Below are 20,700 nucleotides of genomic sequence, written 5' to 3'. Positions count from 1 at the left end.
AGTTTCATATAATTATTTAGCATGTTAAGTAGTATGAATAGCAAAGGGGCACTGGGTATTTAGCAGGTAAGTAAGTAGTAGTAGCAAATAATGCAGTTTCTATTTTATTTACTTACTTAGAAGATGTGATAGTAGGTTGATAGTCTGGTTCTTCTAGTTGTTGTGCAGCAATTCGGATAGAGATAAATCTCCTTCAGTGACTTTTGGCAAGTAGTTTGTGCCTAGATTTTAATTGTTTATATAGGGGAGTGTCAGTAGTAATTACTTTGCTATTGGTTCATTTAAAAAATTAGGTTTGTGATTGGTTAGTTAGTATATTTGAATTTCAGTTGTGATTACTTTGTAATAGAAGTGAAAAACCCAAAAAAATTATAAAATTATACAAAGTAGTATAGAATATTTTTATATGTGTAGGTGATATAATTATACCAATAGGATATTTTTGACAAATTAATAGTGTGTCTATAGTATTAATTTAAGTATTGTGTGTTTATTTAGATGTGAAAACATATAAAACGTTAATTAATTATGCAAACAGATGCATATAAAAAGTCGATATAGCTGATAATCCGATATTGAAGTGCACGATATTTTTGATGTCGATATTATAGTTAATGTCATTATTTTTTGTAGATAGCGATATTTTTGTTTTCCGATGTTAATGTAGTCGATATAAAAGTAAACAATGTTTTTGTATATCGATATTAAAAAATCGATATTTGTGTATATATCTGGTTAAGTATAGGAAGCCGATATATTTGATTTCGATATTTTTGCTCCGATATTTTTGTACGTCGATATTGTGAATGTCGATATTTTGTCAGACATTCGCACAAAACACCAGAGCAAAAAGTCTTCTCGGGATTTTTACGAGAAAACCCCATCAATTCAAAGCCCGACACCTCTCTAATCTTAAACTGGGAGAGAGCTAGCGTGTCTCTATAAATTAATCCAATCCCACCACCCCGGTTCTTCACACGAGGGATATGGTTGATTTTAAACCCTGGAGGGTAGGCAAAAAACCCAGTTCAACCTCACAGTCCTCCCGCGTCCAGGTTTCCGTTAGAACCAGAACATCGAGCCCCACGGACTCGATGAGGAAGGCGATCTCCGTGTGGTGCTTACAAAGGGACCGGACATTAAGCAGCCCACAGGAGAGGTGACAAGACATCTGAGAGGTGAATCTACATCTGAGAGTACTTTTTATGCATGTATGCTGTCATTGAGCATGGGGCTGTGAAAAAATGCCTTGACATTTAAGAGGGATAAAACACATCTTCTGACTTAGAACCTTTGTCAATAACTGAAAATAGTAATTGATGCGCTTCTAATTTGAAAAGGGCTTGTACACTGGCATTTAATCTGATATAGCACTGTCTTTCTTCATTAAATTTTAGTTGACTTTCTAAAAGCAAGTAAATTTAAATTTAGTGTCCTGTTTTTTCTTTTTGGGTTGCAAACCTGGGTATGAAACATAGTGCTACCATTCTTTCTCGGGTAAAGTAATGCAATGCACTATATTTTTGGCTTCTTTCTTAAATGTTTGGCCCTGTTTGCAACATGTTCAGAAAAGGGCAGTTAAGATTCCACTTGCTGTAAATTGACACAACACGGTCACCCAGACATAGTCCACAGTTTACACTGTCTAGCATTAACTAAGATAAAATCCAAACCAATCTTTAATATCTGCTGATGCCCTGTTACTGGATGTTCCTCAAATTAAGTTTGCGCATAAGGGAAGGAGATCATTAGCTTTTCACAACCAACGAGGTATGTAAGACCATTGCACCTGCAGGTTGAGCACAATAACCTACAAATACTTAAGTTTCCGAAAACTGGTATGTTCAAAAAAGTAGTTGTGTCTATAGTCCAAGGCATTCTTTATTGTATATATTTTGTACAAAAAAGTTTTTCTCTACTAAAAAGGCACAAGCATCTTTCTGAAAAATGTCAAAGTAAAGATTATATACTTTCCTTTGTATTGACAGGTAATTAGTACTAAATTGATGCAAAGAGGTTACATTGATATGTAATATTTTGCAAATATTTATTTAAACCAATTTTTATGAGGTTAACTTACCTGTTCCCACCCTAAAACCCAGGGATACTAATTTGCATTAGCTATACGGCAAATGCCAAGCCACTCCTTTGACTTTAAAAAGTGTAAAAACTTCTCACAGTGCAGTAAAAACGGACTTTCATGACCTTTTGTGATTTATATAATATAGAATAGAATAGAAGCCATTTATAAAGCGCCTTGTTACTCAGGAACAGAGTGTCCCCGCGCTGAAAACCGCAAAGAAGCTAAGACGAATGAACACAGGAAAAACAGACAAGACAAGGGGAATGGGAAAATTAGATGCGGGGAAAGAGGAAGGTTTTTAATTTTCCTCGAAATCTCATTTCAGAGGGTTCCATCCGCATCTCAAGAGGGAGTTCATTCCAGCCCTTGGCAGCCAAGTATCTGAAAGAGGAGCCGCCCATCTTCGCTCTAGCTATCTTAGGGATGTTGAACACCATCGTACCAGCAGATCTAAGGTTCCTGGTAGGGCGATGTATAGTGAGTAAACCCTGCAGATATCCTGGGCCGGTGCCGTGGGCTATGCGGTTGGCAAAGCATAGGGCCTTGAATTTAATTCGCTCCTTGATAGGGAGCCAATGGAGTCTGGACAAGGCCAGTCTCCCTGAGGCTCTTCGAGGAAGCTTGAGCACAAGGCGCGCTGCGGCATTTTAAGCAGACTGGAGTTGGTAAGTGCCCTTTTTGCTCAACCCCAGTAGCAAGGCGTTCCCATTAATTAATGACATTTTTGTTGGTATTATGTTTACAATGGCATAATAAAGTTAAATACAGCTTAAATAAAGGCTTCCCAAAAGTAATTATTGGATAATGGAAGCTTTAAATGCCACATTGTTAGTAATCATGTGATATTTGTGGCCATTTCTATCATATTTTTGACTATTCTTGGAATAATAATGTCTATGACTGACATGTTGTGAAGGATCTTATCATTATGATGGACATCCATTGAAAAGTTGTGTACCTGACAAAACAGTGGGCTTCCTTGAATAAAGTAGTCATCTTGAGCATTATTGAATAAAAATCTGGCATGTGAAAAACTAAACCTGGTCAGGCCAAGCAGAAAGTTTTAATGAGATTAGTTCGCATTATGAGAATCACAAGCGGGCAAATAGGGGTTATACTTGAAAAATGTTTTTTGAATTAAAAATGTAGTTTACTTTTATGCCAAAACATTATTTAATTTGAGTGTGTTTAACCGTTATAAGATATTCATATTAAAAAAGAAATATAATGCATTGTTATTGAAAGGGATGAAACTATGAGTTGGTGTTTAGCCATCTTCTGTGATCAAATGGCCAAAATGAATATTTGGGCACGTGGTGCATGAAAATGTGGTTATACACTTATGAGGGTATTGGGAAAGTTTCCAAAAACATAAATGGACACAAATTAGTAAACCCTTCTCTTTACAAGACATACCTTAGAATTTGTGATTATTATGAAAACTGCCAATAATTCATTACATGTCACCTAAATAACATTTCATCTAAAACATATATCATTGCATAAAATAATATAAATTAAAATGTGCTATTTAACAGTGTATGCACATTAACCTGAAAGTATGTAGGGTTCGACTATTTAGCCAAAGATGGTAAAACATTGAAAATTAAAATAACCAGGCATTTTCCATTCACAAACTCAATAGGCAAACGGATATCCTTGTATGTTTAAATTGGGTGTAATCAGACAACTTGTAACATGTTCAAAACTTTGGGTAGGAAGGGTAATACTAAATATAGAAATGATGAAAGACAACAAAAGATAAGCAATATTTAAAATCTGAAAAAGTTGTACATTTAAATGTATCTTTTCGTATAACATGAAATAAAAATGTTTGCAAGAAAAGAATAAAAATTAAGAAGCTTATCTTATTAGAAAAAGCTAATTTACAACATTTATTTTGCATCAAAGTTTTGAAAAGAGAAAATAAATGTAAACACTTAACACCTGCTAATTAATACATCTTAAAAATGTATAGTACTAAAAAATAAAATAAAATCGGAATGTAATTATTGTATTGAATATTTATATGGTATGATTACTTTCCATGTAAGCTTTAAAGCTAAAAGTATGTTGCTTTAAAAGTAAATTTTTTCTCTTAGCAGATGACAATCAAAATTCTACAAAAACATGAAGATTTAAATAGATATGAAGCAGAACTTGTACTGATGAGAGGGGACTTCCTAGACTCCAATGAGGATGAAGTAGATGATGTTGAGACATTGAAAAAATTGAAAATGGGCGCACTGAAATACATTTTTTGAATGATTGTCTTGTTTATTAAATTGAAAATTTTAATTGTATGTTTTTGTCAAATGGAGTAAAGTATTACATGTAACTTTAATAAAAAAAAATTTTTAAAATATTTATTTACTAAAATACAATATGTATAACTGTTTACTGAGGTTCAATTATAAATAAAAGCTTAAAAAGTTGAGTTTTTTTAGTAATGAGATAAAAATACTATGAAGATATTGTCTGTGATGCCTATTGTGATTATGCTTCATTTCAAAATAGAATATTTATAAACAATTGAAACAAAGAACTTGTAATCATAAACAATAAGAATTGTGTTATACAACATTTTTGATTTGATGAACATAGAAATTAAAATGAATACCAGATTGTGCAATGTTATCATTAGGATTCTACATCAACTACAATTTCATGTTATTACTAATTGAAAATGCTATTAATCTAGAATGCACTGAATTGCTGTGTATATTTGTTCAAAAAAGCTGGCAAATAAACCTAATGTCTGTCAAAATTAAAAAGAACAACAAATGTAGTGGACTTTATGGAAATAAACAGTTCAGTGTAAAAAAAGAACCTGTGATTTATCTTCAGGAGTTTTACATCTTTTGCTTTACATATACCCAAAGTCTTACCATATCGGTTACTGTTGGGTGTACTACTCTATACGTTAAACATGCCTCACAGTTAAGATGAGCCTGTGCTCCTATTTTCAATATGATGAAATTGATTCATTTTATTTTGGCATATTTAACCTTACTTCTAAGCCCCTAGTGTTGTGCACAAATTGTACACAAGGCCTTCAAGTTAAATGTCACTGTTGGACTGCAGCACCGTGTGTCCCATCCACTAACCTTATGGTTTAAAAAAGAAAATGTGTGACTACCTGTAGAAAAGTGCATTAGAAAATATTATGGCTGGGGAGCCTTACCAAATCATGTTATATTTATATCCCAAAGATGGTCCTTGAATTCACAGTAATACTTATTTTTCTCGGTCCTATGAAGTGAGTGGCTAGAAGAAATAAGGCTTAACTAGAGGAACATGTAATTAACACAATTTCCAAGAAATCCAGCATCAATCTATATACAGTAAGGTTAATGTTATCTTAATGTAGCGACCAAAAATAACAGAATAGCATATTTATAATAAGAGTTATAGATTTTTAAAGGAATAAAAAATCAGTGCTGAAAAAGAAATTGACAAAATAGCATTGAAGTCAATTGCAAAATCCACTACTGACAATAGGTCACTTGCAGGTCGAGACTGCAGCGGCTCCTCCAGCAGAGTGAAACAGAGTGACCACACTGCTGTTTGAGCAGCGCAAAATATAAATAAGTAAAAACTCAATGTTATTATCAGATATTTTTCAGTGTGAACTCAGAGCCAGGTTAGGGTGGTGCGGGGCTGGGCTATATGAGCCAGTGGGAGGAGGAAATATGTATAACATTACTGCACATGTCAGTTTAGCCTGCCAGCCAGGTGAAGAACTGTCCTAGGCTTCCATGCACTGCCTGAGCAGCCAAACAGGGCGCTCAGACTAATCTCGAAACTGCTGTATTGCTGGTGACAGAAGAGTTGTGATTGGCTTAGGGGAGTGTGTGAGCCTGTGTGCTTCTGTTCCATGAAGCCAAGAAGACAAGACGAGAAGAGGTTGGAGGGTACCTGCACTGTAAAAATCTGTCTAAAGTACATTGCATATCCCAGCAGTGTCTACGGGAAAGTGCAGGCCTTCTAGAGGAATAACAGCTTGGATCAGATTAAATCTGGGCTGCTCATCCCTCCTCAAGAGACCAGAAGTCCCGACATTATGTGGCTTAAAATAAAAGGTCCGAAGGGTGGTGATGTATTGTAGCTCTTTAAAGTCTATATAAGAGGGAAAGCAAATGGCAATTACTCGACCATCGAAAGACAGCTAGAAAATCAAATAAACAAGTGCCCCTAGTTTGATAAAATCATTGCGGCCGGTGACTTTAACTGCACATTCGAGCCACTAAGCAGTGAAGATCTCCTAGGGATAATTGAAGAGGATAGCAAATGGTCAGTGCCCCCCCCCCCTAGTCTTACCACCGGTTAAAAGATGGTCTGAGATTGTAATACAAGTTAATACTATAATACTAGAATATGGCATAAGAGACACAAATGGCAGTACCCTATCCAACATCAGGGGGAAAAATACTTACAATAAACTTGCTTGCCCTTCCAGCATTGATTATATCTTGGTCGACTTACGCCTCTGGCCCGATGTCATGAACATGGAAGTGGGCCTAACTATTGACAGTAACCACAACAATCTAATATCAAAATGAAAAAATTAATGGGCACCTCCCAACAAAAATTCTAATACCATTGGGAATTACCTCGTATCCACAAAGGAGTTAATTCTATCTAATTGTGGTAGGCGTCTAAGATGGCCCAAGGTCGCAGGAGAGGACAAAAAACAAAAGAACATCTCCTCAATATTAGTGTCAAAAACAGCCGAACTCAAGGCAGCTTGAGATAATGTCCGGGGGGGGGGGGAAGATGCACATAATACGCCACGAGACAATTGCTCAAATTGGTGCACACTTCCTTGAAAGACGACGCAGTGGCCCCACTAGGAGCCGAACAAAAAGCTCCAATTCATGGTGCACTGAGTCTTGCAGGGAGAAAAGGCGCAAGTACTAATATCTGCGGAAAAGGTGAAAAAACACACAATAGTAAAAATAGCGAGGATGGAGTACAACATATCACTAAAGCAAGCAAAACGTGATTGGGAAGAGGTACATTAGGAGGACATGAAAGTTTACTGTCCCAAGAGGGATTACGCCTACTTTTGGCCTCTAATCAAGATGAGAAATAGGAGGGACAACATCCCAATCACAAACCATATTGGTGATGAGGCCTGGTGGGATGACTTTTCCCAACTGCACACGGATGAACTAGAGGCCCTACCTACCTCTCAGTTGAAGAGAATTCAGGTTCCACTTACAATTGAAGATACCAATCTCTTCCAAATGAAAGAGATTGAGAATGCAATTAACTGTACTATTCCTGCAAAGGCGGCAGCCTCAGATGGTATACTGGGTGACTTGCTCTAATTAGAACTACAGAAGTGGGCCCACTATATCCTGCTTTTAATCAACAATATAATGAAAGGAGCAGAAGTCGCTATATCTAGGAAAGGAGCAGAGGTCATAACTATATATAAAAAATGAGACGGCCAGGACACTAACAAATACAGGGCTATCACCCTAATAGATACCATGCAGAAAGTGGTTGGCAGAGCCCTTGTAAATAGGATTCAAAATTGGATGGAGGAGGAAGATAATCTTTCCACCTATCAAACAGGTTTTAGTAAAGGTGCCAGTACAGGAGTGTTTACATTACTTATTTTATATTGGAAAGTAGTCATAATTGTCATGGGAAGTCTTTACTTGCGTTCATTGAGCTTAAAACCAATTATGATTCAGTGCCGCGAGAGAAGCTATGGTCAGTGCTCCAGGAAATGGGCTTACCCTCATGCCTTTTAAATATTTTAATATGCCTCCATGATGAAACCTATGCCCGAGTTAGATGGGGGCTCATGGGCAAAGTAAAGACAAGATACAGTTCAACAGGGGGTTTGCCAGGGCTGTGTGATGGCTCCTACCCTCTTTTCACTTTATGTAAATGGAGTGGTTAGTTTTTTGAGCCAATTTCAAAAAAGAAATTGCTCCAATTTTTGAAGAAGAAAAAAAAAATACCCTACTGTTGGCCGACGACACTATTTTAATATCGAAAACCCTAATGGGCCTCCGGGAACTCCTCACCCGCTTTCAATTTTTTCTGTACACAAAGGGGCCTAATGATAAACATCACAAAGACTAAGTTTATGGCTTTCAATCTGGGCAAACATTTTAATAACACTCTCACTAACAATGGTTTACCCCTTAGAGAGAGTCCATTCCTTTGATTATCTGGTTATTAGGTTATCGCATAAAATGCAATGGGGGACTCACATGAACAAAATGTTACTGAACCATAAGCTGGTGGTGGATGCCATTGGTAGGGACCAAAGGTTAACGTCAATTAGACTGGTAGCTCCTTCACTAGTAGTCTATAAAGGTAAAGCTGTGAGGTCAAGAATTTATGGCGCTGAACTATGGGGCTTCGAAAAAACTAATGAGATTGGACGATCAAAGAGTAAATTCTTTAGAGATCTGGTATCCGTCCCTACCAATACACCACTCAAGCCCATAGTCTCTGACATGGGCAGACACACTTTTAGCGAGGTGGATATACTTTGCCCTATTCTATACTGGATAAGACTAAGACGCACCCCAGAACTCCATAGCTATGCGACGGTCCTTTCTGAGCTAATTACCCTTGATAACAACAAAGGTGTTAAGTGGCTTAAAGATCTAAAGGAATTACTGACCAAGCTGGGCTTAGCCAAAGCTTGGGCCAAGCAGGTCACTCCGACTAAGAGAGAGTTAAAAAAGAATTACTGGAACTGGGTAAATCACCAGGTCTTACATAAACCAATGCTTGTCTGACTATTTGAAGAGTTCATCCAGCATAAATCAGTTTGATCCCTGGAACCTTATCTAGATTTTATAAGGAAACACAGAGACAGGGCACTATATATGCAGTTTACATTAGGGTCAGTAAGGCTAAATACCAAACTGGCAAAATGGGACCCAACAACCTCCAACCTATATAACTGCCCCTGCTGTGATGCACAACAAGAAACTGTAGACCATGTAGTCTTTGCTTGCCCAGCCTACAAGCAAGCAAGGGCCAAATGGATCAAGCCTATATGTATTATATTTGGGCACTAGAAACCTCCTTGATGCTCTACGAATCATGAGAAGTGACTCAAGTAGGTCCTCGCTACTATGTGGTGTTACAAAGTACCTGGGGTGTGCGTGGATTATCCGTATAAGGGCACAATTAAGGAGTAATGTGCAAATAAATACCATCTAATCTGTGGATCTGAGAGATAATTTACACATAGGAATTATTTGCAAAGTACTGAAGATTAACTGTTTTGTATGGGACATGTGTTTTAGCTAATCTGTAATTTTAAACCTAATGAGCAAATGCCAATTAAGATATTAAGCATAGATTTAGAGTGGACGGTATAGCCAGGTTTTTAAAACTTGTTTTTACTATATGAAATATTAATTTTATATACTTTTATGTGACTGTGAAATGCTTTTATGATAATTGATATCGAATAAAGATTATTCAAAATGAATGGGGAGCATGGAAGAGTTCCTGACTAAATGGCTCACCGGCTGGCTACTCCCATAGTTGTTGTCCTATTATTTTGTTGTAGAAAGGGCACACAGGGCCATGATGCAGAAGTCGCCCCGGGAAGCCAGACCAAGTCCTTTCATTGCAAAGATTTTGAATAAGCACAACAGAGACATGATTTGAAAGCAATCTAGACAAAGAACACCTGATGTTCAAAAACACTTGCATCCTCAAATGTCATGAGTACACAAGACTAGTCCAGCAGAAGCAACAGTAATTTATTGGCAGACAAGGCCCAACTAGGTGAGCAGAAACTTCCCTATGCATTGCTGTATCTAGCCAAGCTGAGGGTGGTGTACCAATCCCGTATGCCAGTGGTTCCCAAACGTTTGACTCCTGAGGACCCCCATTGAGTCACCACTGGAAGCCGGGGACCCCCAAGCAATTTGTATAAGTTAAATTTCAAATATTAAAACAGTAATTCGAAAAAAATACACATGTGTGCACACAAAACAAATACTCAAAGCACTTAGGGGCAGATTTACAATAAGTGACGCATCCATGCATAATAGCAGGGATGCGCCACTTATTGTGCGTCATGCCTCCGCCACCATTGCTGCGCCGCATTTACAATGCTGCGCCTCATGGGGCAAAAAAGCACAGATGCATGACGCATCTGTGCCGTAAAGGTGGCGCATTGCTGGAGTTGCGTCGCAAGCGCGACACAGCTCCAGCAACGCTCTGGGGGGGCCGAATCTTGTTAATGCTGCATCAATCCTTACGCCTGCTTCAAGCAGGAGCAGGGTTTTGACGCAGCATGGGCCCCAAAGTGACTGAGTGAAATCTTCTGGCGCAGGGCTTTACAACGTGGCGCATCTCTCAGATACGTCACGTTGTAAATACCCTGCACCATGGCGCATATTTTGCGTCGGCGCTGCATCACGAAAGTGACACAACGGTGGCGTAAAAGAGGAGCAAGGGGCTTGTAAATCTGCCCCTAAGGATTTTGGGGTCAGATGTACAACCATTTCATGTAGCGCCTCGCAATTGGCGACACATTGCGGGTGGCAAATTGCGAGTCTCTAAATGAAATGTACAACAGTGTGTTTAACACTGTTTCGGATTCCCAATGGGGTCGCAAATTGCGAGGTTCATTAATAATAATGAGCCTCTCGCAATTTGCGAGCCTATTGGGAATGCCAGTCCTCCTAGGTATGGTGCCTGCTGGGCTCTGCAGGCCACCATGTCTGGGACTGCTTTTAAATAAAGCAGTTAAAAAAAAAAAGCCCTGGGGACCCCTTCCCATTTGCAAATGCATTACCATCTACTTGAAGTAAGTGGTAATTGCAAGTGTTTTGCGACCGCAAAACATTTGTACATGGTTTTGAGACTCGCTATTTGGAAGGGAATGCCCCTTCCAAATAGCAAGTTGCAAAACCTGTTTAGCGAGTCGCAAACAAATTGCGACTCGCGAAATACCCAATGTACATGGCCCAATGCGTTTTTGCATGTGAAAGCGGGTTCACAAACCCGTTCGCGCATATAAAAACGGATCGTACATCTGGCCCTTAGTATTTTATATTGAAGTAATAGCCCCTCTGTCACATGTATTTCATTTGTTTTATAGCATCTCTCATACCATTGTAGGATGTCAGAGCACTTTACATCACACACATATAGAGACATTGAATCGTACATGTAAAACAGTGTGTATATAAAATGTTTAAAGAGTGCTTGGTCAGGAAAAGCACAAACTCAGGATTCAGAACATAACACAGGGGCTAGCACTGACTTTAACCTTAAAAATGTATTTCCACCCAAATAAATCTTTAGCAGCATCAGGGTAATGAATAACTGGGAAAAAAACAAAAGTTACTAACTGGTACCATGCAGTTTGCAAGCAGCTCTTTGATGACAGTTTATAGGTCCCTCTGCTACATTCTGATTGTCACTTATGAAGTGCACAGTAACAAAAGAATCTCTGTGACAAAAGCAGTAAGCACGAACCTATGCACATAAAATGCTCCTTTTTAAAATGCATGTTACACGTTCTTTGCAGTAGGCACATTAACCCTCTGTGCTACATTAGTTAAGTCAAAGCTGCCACTAAACAAAACTCTCCTCACACTCCAGCAGGTACATTAATCACTGGCTTTATCTTGACACTTTTATTGCTGCTGGAAAGCTGCTAATTATACAAGAAACTTTTCTGTGCTTTTAAAGCTGTTGCCTGCGGACCCCCTGGGAATGTGTCACGGACCCCTGGGGGTCCGCGGACCACAGTTTGGGAAACACTGCCGTATGCTATTCTTTGAGGCACCAGAAGTATATGTACACATGACAGGATTGCCCCGTACTTTGGAGTACAATGGCATTTTAAACAAGCATTTGCAATTCAATAGGTCTGGCATTTACGCAAGTTTAAGCAATTGACATTGCAAATAAATGACTTTTATTTATGTTTTCTTTTTTAAAACATAAATAAAATGCATTGTCATTTACAATGCCACTAGCTTAAACTCGTGTAAATGTGAGACCTATTGCATTGCAAATGCTTTGACTGGTATGGCTCCCGCGGTTCCCCGCTGTGTGCCAAGCATACGTTGTATAAATTGATGTGAATACTGTAAGTGCTGGACTGGCTCACTCTGGAAGAGAACGGGCCTTGTCATGATAAATGAGGCTATTTAGACTGGAGGAGAGCGGTCCACGGGACACCCGAGGGGGCGCTGACCTCACTGATGAAGGCCGCCTGCGTGTACGTGTGTCGGCTCAAGGTGTCAGCTCAACACAGCTGGACACTCTGAGGCAAAAAAGCTGATAAGTCAACAAAAGAGTGATTTCGAAACAAAGGCAGCTCTGAAAATGCGTTTTCATTTTGGAGGCGGCCTGACAGGAGTCATTAATGAACTTGGTGCGTGCAGGAATCGCTTAGGAGCAACTGCTAGAAAGAGCAGGGGGATTTTCCGCTCTGCAACGAAAATGCAATTGCATCTGCCCAATGATCCTGTAGACAACTAGTAAGGGCCAGTCTCCAACGCCGTCCTCTCCAAGCTGCCTCGTCAAACCCGCAGCTCTCACCTAATTAATGCAGCACTTGGACCCAGTGTCTCGCCACTATGCTTTTCCTTGGCTTGTCGTAGGTCTCTATTGCATAGCTCGTCTTCAGGGCCGGACGTCGAGCTGTAACTCATAATCGGGTATCGGCTTGGTAGGCTTCTTCCTCAGCTGCTCATCAAGGGCAATGCCACGTACCCTCTTCTACTACATCTGCTTTCCCTGGTTCCGGACAGGACTCCGCACTGTAGTCTCAGCTTTGAGCTCCACGACTCAAAACTAAGGGAAAGTGAAAGAGCAGCGCACGCTGGAGGCAAGCCGTGACCGTGCACATCGGCGTGGCCTGCAGCTCGTGCCCAGTGGGGAGGCGTAGAACTCGGTGAAGAAGGAGAGATCGGTTGTCGCTGTCCAAGATGACCAGTGGGTCTTTTTGTGAGTACATGCTGGCCCAGCCGAGGACCCAGAGGAGCCACAGCACACGCATCATTCTACCAGTAACAGCGCTGCAGGGACGGAAGAAGACCAGCCATAGAGAAGGAGGAGGGAGGGAAAGAAAAAGCATGCAATCAATAAGGGTCATTTGGACTGGTGCTAGGTGCCCACTAGAATATTGGACAGCATATGCCAGGCCAACGTATCACAGCAGCTACAGGAGTGCTGTGTGTTTTCTGCTTGGAGCAGCTGTAGCAGCACTGTGCTCTAACAATGGCTGTGAGGGCACTGTCCTTTACGGGATGGGGCAGCTGTGAGGGTGCCATTCCTCCCATTCCGTGAAGTAACAGTAGATGCTGTAGCACCCAGGATAATGTGCTGCATGGCCAAATAATTATAAGGTCCCAAAGGCACGACATATTGGCTATGCCAATGCTTTTTCACAGAGTGTTGGCGTGACGGGCAACACACAAAGATAAGAACAGAAAGAAGCATTTGACAAAGCCAACACAAGTGGTTTGACTGTGATACCTAAGGTAACAATACCATTATTTCATGCATTGCAAGTTATGAAGTAGAAGATGGCAGTCACTTCACATTTGATATAATGGTTTTCAACAGCAAAATGTAAAAAAATGAATATGCAGTGACCCTGATAGTGTGGAGCTCTTTTGTAGGCCTGAGCATGAAATTCCACTTCGCTCATTGATTTTGCTGAGTTTTTCCCACTCCACGCTCCGCGTAGCAGAGTTTTTACTTACTTGCGCTCACCAACAATAAGTTTGCAAGCGGGGAGAATTTTACCCCAGACCACCTCCCGCCGATATCTTTCAATGCCGGCAGTGTGGATGGTCGCTACCGCTTGCGTTGAGAAACCTTCCATTCGCACTGAGGAAGCTGCTGCCCTAGTAGAACATCAACTCGAGCAGCAGAAAGAAGCTGCACCCTCTTGCGCTGTGCGTGCACCTTTTGCACTGATTTTATAGCACGGGTCAAACACCAAGTTCTAAAAATCAGTGCGAATGGTGCAACGTAACGCACTCTGCTGCTTGCGGAAGTCCGTGCAGCACAGCAGAGTTTTTCAGTCATGCGGAACTCCACGAACTCCGCCCAGGCCTACTCATTAGCAGTTGCTAACAGACAGCTGCAGCTGTCTGTAGCCAAACACTATGAATAGTGCACTGCTTGACCTGCTGCTTTTGCTCAGTTGGTGGCTCTGGGGACTCATACATTTAACTGCAGAGATCTGTGTTTGACTTCAGGGTCACGGGTTCAAAGGCTGGTAAGTTGACTCAGCCTTTCATCTTTCTGTGGTTAATAAAAGGAGCACTATTGAGTTAGAGAACAATGAACATCTGTTTTTCAGTACCAATGTACTTTTCAGGGTGAAAATGTGCTTTACAATTCCTACTGCTACAACTGGGGAAAGTAGGGAATGTGACCTGAGCTCACCATGTAAATCACCAGTCCCCCCAGAAATACTGTAATAAGAGAGGAGTATTTTGAAAGATACATGGTTATTATGAAAGATGTGCTGGAGACTCACCCACAGTAACCTGAGTCCTACTTCATGTTAGCATTATATTTAAATGTACAGATTGTGTCCACCTTAGAAGAGTGAGAGGCTGGGTAGCTCCTATGTGAATTCAAAAGTGCAATCTGCAGTTTATTTACATTATTCTGCAGTAAATTGAGCCTTTGAGTAACCGTAACTGGACTGGGATGTGTAACCTGGAGATCACAAGCAGACCTGTGCAGCTGGCTCAGTCACCTTTAACTATACTTTAGGGATTAGAGCCTGCAGCTTGTAGGTTGCAGTGTATTATGTAGTAGGCACAGTAACAAGTTCAACAACCTTAATGTAATGGGGACATGAACTCACAGGAAGAGTAAACTTGACTCTGTGCATCAAGCAAATCAAGCCCTTATGTGTCTGATTACGTGCCAGGCATGAATGTGGCATCTCCAGCAGGGGACTGGCCTAGTTAGTGAGATTCAGGGGGGGCTCAAATTTCCCAATTAAAAAAGCAGTCAGCTGCAGGGTGGACAGGTAAGATGATCAAGGCTTGTCGTGGGCTTTGTCCATGAGAAACAGCATCAGTACTGATTTGCTTTAACGCCTTAACCGCAGCGTTTTTCGGCTGCGGTGCGGGCGTTCTAATTGCTGGACGGGGCTCCGTCGGCCGGTAGGCAGCACCAGCGAGGTAGTGGCCGACGGGAGCACCAAACGGGTTAAGTGGGCCTCTGTCTGCAGTGTAACATTGGGCACAAAACGATGGGTTGGAATGCTTCCCCAAGCATTTGACACATGTTATACTATTTGCAATTATTCATCCCATCACCTTTCGGTTGTTCGATTGTCAGTGATATACCTTAAAATCTCAGACTGGAGCATCATTCATAAGTCTACTACTGCCAAGCTATGTGAATTAAAAAAAGTAGTATATTTGCACCCATTCAAGGTGTACTTCTATAGGGATAGATTTCATATTTTGGTAAAGCAGTCACTATATATATATTTAAGATTGCAATAAAAAAAATTAACAAGTTAAAACCTCTTTGTGAAATGAGAGTGATGAGAAAAAAAGGACACAGATATAGCACACTGGACTCAGAGCCCTTTGGCCCAACTACCAAACGAAGAATGCATTTGAGGGGTGTTATACCCTAAAGACGCCTGTAGTAGCTACGCCCCTACCCATCCCACCTCGACCTGGTTGTTCTCCCTGGGAACTCATGACTACGGTCATGTACACCATAAAGGCCTTGAGTCCCTTCCCTGGGATCGCCTATTTTACATGTATGACCGCTTCATGCGCTCTTCTTCTTCTCTGCTACAAGAAGCCTTGATGGTAGACTTGTCAAATTGCTGCATGTGGCGGAGCCCCATGTTTCTAGTCCTTGCATTTTGCAAATAATGTTATTAACTGAATGGCAACCCCATGTAATAGGCCTGATTCTGAAATAGAGGAGAACTTGAGGGCCTATTATTTGGGTGGACAGAGCCAGAACTGAGACATGTGTCTGGCTTGGCCCCAAGAGTCTGTACGAATACGGAGCCATGAAAAATGTTGCTACTTATATTGTGCAACAAACATAAAATAAAAATAAGATGCAATCGCTTCAAAATTCAAAAGATGTATTTCTTACAAAAAATATATATATTTTGTATTGAATTTTTTAAACCATAACCAAATGCAATCCACTTGCTTTGTGCCTACAGAGCATATTACGAGGTTCTTGTCTCTCATTATATAGTAAAGTATTGATCTTTGTCGCTGATACATTAGCAAAAACGCTGCATCATTTCCACCACAGTGCATAGAAGCATAGCAAAACATACATTTTTTTTTAAGTGAAAAAGTTTTTATTGTTTCATTTAATTAAAACCACAACAATACATCTTATAAAATCGGCTGCAAAACATACATACATATTATCCTTATACATCCATTACTCACTGACATTTGAGATCGATTCTGCCTGTGGGGGTTTATATATGTTTCCTCTGAATGCATTCCATGTACCCCCTATCCTAGACCACTTGTTGGGGCATGCTCTGTGCATATAGACCGCTCTTTCCGCCCAAAAAAATTATTTCTTAAACATGCAGAAGCCTTTTAATTTTGTACATCAGATGATGTCAATGCATATAAACAAGTTTATTAAAACTGATAGTTTTTTTAGAAATATTCATTGCTCAACCCGACAATGTCATTAGTGAACTAAGCAGCAAGTGAGTAGTCAAGTTCAAATTCAAGTTCAAGTTCAGAAATCTTTATTCGATGATTAAAAAACATCATAAAAGCACATATATACAGTTAAAAAATACAATTAAGTACAATTTCTGAACTCAATCTAAAAATCGCTGATACAGATAAAAGGTAGAAACGAATTTTATCTTAAACATTGATTAACTCAGTCCTCTAGTGTTTCTCAGCCTTACTGAGACCTTAATGAAATTCATAATACAGCATAAAGTGCGCATATCGTTTGCTCTTTGTAGAAAGAGCAGGGCAGCTTCAGCATGACAGAATTTCGCCTGTTTTCAGATATCTACCAAAAATTTCAGTCTAGGCGTCCTATAAAAAAGACATAAAAGTACAAAATGAAGGGTGTCCTGCGGAGACCGATTGTCGCAGCCGGAGGCACGCTTCTGCTCAATTGTTAAAGTGTGGCAGGGTATGCTCAGACGTGAGTACTTTGCTCACTTTGCCACTGGATTCAAGCAAGCCGGGCTGATGAAGGCTGAAATTGCCAGAAACTGGTCCTCGGTAGCTTGTTTCAGGTCCAGGGAAGGCATTGGCTTGGCAGTTCGGGCTGGACTGTTCCCATGAACTTTTATAGCAACAAGGGGCCCCAATTCAGTCAGCCAGGGACCTCGGGGAACAATTTTATGAAACAACAACGGTCCCATGCATAGATCAATTAACAGCCAATAAATATAGACGAAATCAATTCTATATTTCAGAAGGACATGCCCAGCCGGACAGAGGTCATTCGTGTTTACTGAATAAACAGAATTCTCAAGATAAAACAAGAATACCTTCCACAAAGCCCCTATGTGGTGCACAAGCCTGTGCCCAACACTCGCGGGGTGATTATAGTTGGAGAAAACAGGAAAGGTTCAAAGGCAAAACAAGCGTTTTCTGTTTACATATGCATTGTACAGAAAATATCAAGCAGCACCGTTACAATAAGTCAAACAATCAAACATTTGTATAGGGTGCATGAGCAAGTCGACGGCGTTTCGGTTCCACTAAGGAGTCATAGGAACCATCATCAGGACAAACAATTAATTTTGCCTTTTTCACTAGACCTCAATTTTGCCGAGGCAGCGCGTGTTTGGTCAAGGCACAAGTCGATGCTCAGTATAGCCCGGACCGACAGCCCCAATTAAGGCGGCGGTTGCCTAGTTACACAATCGTAACCGGACGACGCCAGGGCAAGCCGATATATACGGTCATGGAAATGTTCCCATGAGGCGCAGGGTCAGACTGATTTGCATATGGCCATGTCTGAACTGGGGTGGCAGAGTGGGCTAAAGAACGGTGATGGATTAAACCCAGATCAGTTGACTGGGGGTGAGTGTTTGATTGGTTCAGATGCTCCGTCCATTACCACCCCCTTTTGTACCGCTTTTGGCCGCCATAAGTGTGGCAGGGTATGTTCAGACGTGAGTCCCTTGCTCACTTTACCACTGGATTCAAGCAAGCCGGGCTGAAGACGGCTGGAATGCCAGAAACCGGTCCTCGGAGGTTTGTTTCCGGTCCAGGGAAGGCATTGGCTTGGCAGTTCGGGCTGGACTGTTCCCATGAGGCACAGGGTCAGACTGATTTGCATATGGCCATGTCTGAACTGGGGTGGGAGAGTGGGCTAAAGAATGGTGATGGATTAAACCCAGATCAGTTGACTGGGGGTGAGTGTTTGATTCGCTCAAACGCTCCGTCCATCATCCTCTTTAGTATCGCAATTGTTAAAGTATTCATTTAATGCTAAACGTGTCCTAGATTCTTATTATAGAAGGCACAACATTATAGATTATTAAATCAAGCATAAGAGGTGGTTTTACAGCGCACAACTTGAAGTAGTTAGAATTGTGCCTATGTAGGATAATAAAGAAAAAAGATGGCTCCAAAATAAAAGATTTGTTTAGGATCACACAATTTGAAGAAGCATGGAAGCAGGTATTGATTTAAGTTTATCTGGTTTCACATTTTGAAATTTAGTCTCCAGTTGCATATCTCTGGCGCCAATTCACATAAAAGGTTAATCTATTGTCTTTTATTCTCGGGTCAAAACCAGAAAAACACATAGATAGCAGACCCGACACAGGGCCCTGAGCCCAAATGCCAAGTAATTAATGCATTAATTTGGGAGGGTGTCACACCCCCAAACAACCCCCTTGAAGCTATGCCCTGATCTCCAGGCAGCAACTTCAGAACACTTTCTGGACCTGAGGACGAACTGAAGAGGACTGGACCTGCTGTCTTTGACCTGAGAGGAGCCATGAAGGACTGGACTGCTCTTCTTGTACTCAGGAGAAAGAAGTAGTGGGTGCATAATCCCACTCTATGTTCATGGGATGGGGGAGTGCAACCTAGAATACACCCTCACACACTTTCACTCACTCATTCTTTTACGTCTAGTTACTGGTGAACGTGGGAGTGATGAGTAGGGGTGTGGAGAAAATCTGATGACGGAGCTTGTACGTGTGTCCACTAATTTCATCATATATATGGTTTTATTTGCTATTTATGGCATTGGGCATTGCTTTAAATGGACAAGTACTCTGTCCGGTACTGAGTACCTGCACTTCTTCCATTTGAAAGGGTGAGTAGGTGCACTTCTCCGCAGTGCTGCCAGTGCACTTCTCAGGAGCAAGCAGAATAACAGATACTGTAAATAGCGAGCACCTTCACTTCTATAGTTCCATTTAATGCACTGGCGTAGAAGCATATTCGAGTATATTGGTCATAATTACTGAGAGATGAAAATGGCCCTTAAAATGACTGCACAAAATAGGTTTATCAAAGTATAAATAACGCACGTCCTGATACAGCGCTCTCTGTGCATGTGGGGCCCCTGCTCTATTGCCGGTGAGTCTCACAGACGTGGGAGGTAAGAAGTGTTCTTATGGGTCCTTCTGGTTCTGCTGTTAATTCCTTCTCTGCTGTTCAGTGAGTGGGTTTTAATGGAGCGGTCCCTTTAAAAGTCTACTTGAAAACCCTATGCTGCTCTGGTGGCAGCTCTGAGCACTGAGAATTGAAATATGAGAAAGATGCAATGACATACAACGTGGCTTGTTGGTCTAGGGCTATGATTCTTGCTTAGGGTGCGAGAGGTCCCGGTTTCAAAGCCCGGGCGAGCCCCATTTTCTTTCTTATTTTTCTCATATTCAAATTTTTTATTTTTTATTTAATGCGTTTTAAATAAGGAAACATTTTTTTTTTAATCTTTCTGATGTGTTTTTCAGTGCCCCTATTTTAAAACAAAAATATTAAAATCAAAAGATGGCTCGTCCAAGATTTGAACCCGGGACCTTTTGCACTTAAAGCAAGAATCATACCCCTAGACCAACATGCCACTAAGAAGTTCACTTAACTATAGGGTTTACATGTGGGTACACGTAGAGCTCGTGCTCTATATGTTCGCAGCAGTTCTGCACATTGCACTGGAAGTGGCAAAAATTAGACCTTGTTGAGGGAAGATGGTGCACACACAGTGACTTCTTTTAGAAAATGTTCACGTCCTTTTATTTCAAACGATTTACATCAAGAAGACATTAATTAAAAAAAAAAAATGATTACACTCATTTTCCTTGCACGAGGTTGTTTAAAATTTGTGAATAGAATATAGTAAGTTTGTTACATTTATAAGACGCAAAACAGAGGTATCTGATAATGAGCAGAGATGTCAACGAGCGGAAGCCCGAGTGGGATCCGGCTGCACACAGACTGCACTTCCGATTATCACTGGTTGAAACCGGTGCACCGTGACAGACAGACAGGAGGTGGCGCTACGGAGACAACATTGAATATCGAAAAGGAGAGTAATTAGCGCATTCCAACCTTAAAGAGCTTGCAAAGATTATTTATACTAGGAGCGTTGGCCTTTAAGAACAAAAATAGAATTAATAGATTTAAAAAAAAAGT

The sequence above is a fragment of the Lissotriton helveticus genome, chromosome 3_1, assembly GCF_964261635.1.
Source record: "Lissotriton helveticus chromosome 3_1, aLisHel1.1, whole genome shotgun sequence".
Classification (NCBI taxonomy): domain Eukaryota; kingdom Metazoa; phylum Chordata; class Amphibia; order Caudata; family Salamandridae; genus Lissotriton; species Lissotriton helveticus.
Note: the sequence above shows the minus strand (reverse complement) of the source record.